Source organism: Lytechinus pictus, chromosome 3, assembly GCF_037042905.1.
Source record: "Lytechinus pictus isolate F3 Inbred chromosome 3, Lp3.0, whole genome shotgun sequence".
In the NCBI taxonomy this organism is placed as follows: domain Eukaryota; kingdom Metazoa; phylum Echinodermata; class Echinoidea; order Temnopleuroida; family Toxopneustidae; genus Lytechinus; species Lytechinus pictus.
In genome coordinates this window covers 72,157,610-72,160,627 of record NC_087247.1, presented here as the reverse complement: position 1 = coordinate 72,160,627, position 3,018 = coordinate 72,157,610, and positions in this window count along the sequence as shown.

Genomic DNA, 3,018 nt, shown 5'->3' with positions numbered 1-3,018 from the left:
GTTTTTATTTGATTTTTTTCTTATAGCTTAATTCAATATGTCGCAGTGAGCAATAGTTCAATGAGAGAAGGTCATTGAACTTAAGATGGATTGCTATCATAGTATTATAGTAAGCAGCAGCAAGCCATGCAAGCATTGAAAAATGAAGAAACTATCTGAAAAAATGGCCATCAAAGGGATGCTCTGAGCTGAAAATAATAGGATTTAAACAGATAGAGAAAATCAGTCGAATAACAAAGTTATGGCATTTTAAAGATTTGCATCATTCCGGTGAAACAGTATGTCATAGGCATGAATATTCAATGAGTAAATTGATGATGTCATATCCCCACTTGTTCTTTTGTATCTTATATATGAAATTAGGTTTATTCAAATTTTTCTACCAAGAACTTAAAAAATTGGATAGACAACTGATTTAGTGCATTGGATATTCATTGCTGCAACCCATTTTATCATAATAGAGACACATTATTCACACATGTATGAAAAAAATGAAACAATTATGATTTCATATAATTACATAAGAAAAGGGATAGTGGGGATGTGACATCATCAGCCCACCTACATGTAATGAATATTCATCATGATGTGCATATAACTTTTTTAAACAAAATATTGCTTAACTTTAAAGTTCAATAACTTCATTATTTGTTATCCGATTTTGATGGAATTTTCAACATTTTGCTCTGTAACTTTTACTTGGTTTATTTAGTTATAAATATTTTCAGCCTGGAGTACCCCTTTAATTGGTTTGTATGCACTAAAACCCAGGCTACCAGCAGATGTGGTCTAAATTGTATCATTGCTAATCCCATTTTTTTGCTATCAATTTGGTCTTACTATATATTTGGTATAATATAGCATATCAGTACTGATATCTACACACTTTAACTTGCAACCATGGCAACTTATAACCTTCCTGCATGAATAAACCACATGCACCTGTATATAATTTTATTGAAAACACCATCATCTCTACGTACAGTGCCATCTACCTGTTTCATGTGTCATCAGCTATCTAATCATATCACTTGGTCTAAAATTTACTTGAGATAATTATCATTTAAATGTAGTCTGTAATACCTTAGGGTCATATTCTGGCGACAACTTAATTTTTTAGGCTGGGCCAAAAATGTACAATGAACTGAAGCCCGCAAAAAATTGTTTAGGGGGTTAGTTTGCACACTCGTTTATATAAGGGGTGTTTGGAAATAATTTGGTCACGCATGTGTGCCCACCCCGGGCAAAATTGTTTCTTTGGGTTCATATGGTCTATAATGCTTTTGCAACGTAAATTACAGTCCTTTCAGTACAGGGCAATTTGAACGTTAGGCCTATCTATATTAATCCCTTTGGTCATGATTCACCTTCACTTGTTTACAAATTAACTCCCCCAATAAAAAATTCCAAACCCCCATTATATATCCTAATAGCCCTGACTGTAAAAGACCAACCCTCAGTGATGTCAGCCAACTTCAAAGAACAATAGTTCTTCAGTATGAGGGAACAAAAGTTAAAGACGAGTATGACTCGTACTTCTTAGAAAATTGAGTCACGGTGTTCCTTTGAAGTTAGCTGACGTTTGGTCTTTAATGGCAACCGCGTAGCCAGGATTTCATTTTGGAGGGGGCGGTAAATGCACGCGAAGCGTGCTAACACTTACAGAGCGCGCTCCCTAGGGGGTGGGTGCAGGGAGGGGGAGTCCCCCCCTCCCACGCGAAGCTTTTGGTGTTTCATAAATTAAAATGAAAAGGAGCCTTGTCTCTAGTAGCTATATTAGCTCCAATTCAGTTGACTATATTGTGATTTTGAACCTTGTTTTCATGAACCTTGTTTTCAAAAGTGATTGTGAACGCACAAAAAAGGAATACAATGGAGGAAATTAATATAATAATAACCCCGCGCGGAAGCTGAAGCGTTATATCAATTTTTTTGCCATGAAAAGGGTCCAGAGAAAAGGGTAATCTCAATGATATATTGAATACTTCCCTTGGAAAGATCAGATTTGATTACAAACAATTTAGCGACAGTGCACATATTTAACTCGCAAAACAGAGGAGAAGAAGTGTATATGCCGGAAGGAAGATATTCCTCCCCGCGCAGAGCAATGAAACTCTGGAATTTCAAAGAGCAGACGTTTCATCAAATGCAGATATCTCTAATACCCCATCGTCTCTAATTCAATTGATTTTCTAAGATTATTGAACTTCATTACAAGGAAAATAGTGCGCCAAAAGTTGAAACTTCTGTGATTTATATCCCAGAAGGAAAAACCAGTTCCACTGGACCAGTTAGACCAGTAGAATTTTAACTGGTAACTCTGGAAATTGGAACATCGGTTTACTGGTCTAACTGGTCATACTGGTCCAGTTAAAATTTTACTGGTCCAGTTAAAAATTAAACTGGTCTTGAATTACTGGAATTTTATACTGGTCTTTTTTCTGGTGGTTGTTACTGGTCTCACTGGTCTTCATACTGGTATCCAATTCAAGCTGGTCTTTACTGGTATTTTCTACTGGTCTGACTGGTCCTCGAACTGGTCCTCGTACTGGTCTTACTGGATCAATTTATTACATGCATTTGGTTTGTTATATACCATGGTCAGTGAAATGTGATGGAAAAGATGGTTAGTAAATTAATGTTTCTGCTGTTATTTTAAATGTGATATATGAAATTACACGTTTTCATTGTGAATTAGTTCACACACTTATTTAGAAAGTTTTTAAACAACAATGAGTGCCATTGCAAGGATATTCCATTCTAAATCCTGATTTTTCTTTTTAAAATAGGAAATATGCAAATGAGGTAAACCACGTGATCAGCATCATCAGAATAACTGGTATTACTGGTCTTGACCAGTTCAATTTCAAACAATGAATTACTTTAGACCAGTTGACTATATCAGAGGAATACATCTTGCTTTGATCTTAATCATAATTAAAGGAAATAATTATTTTAATGATAATGTTAATATTTGATAATTATGATATTAATAATAATAATTACACTATCAATAAC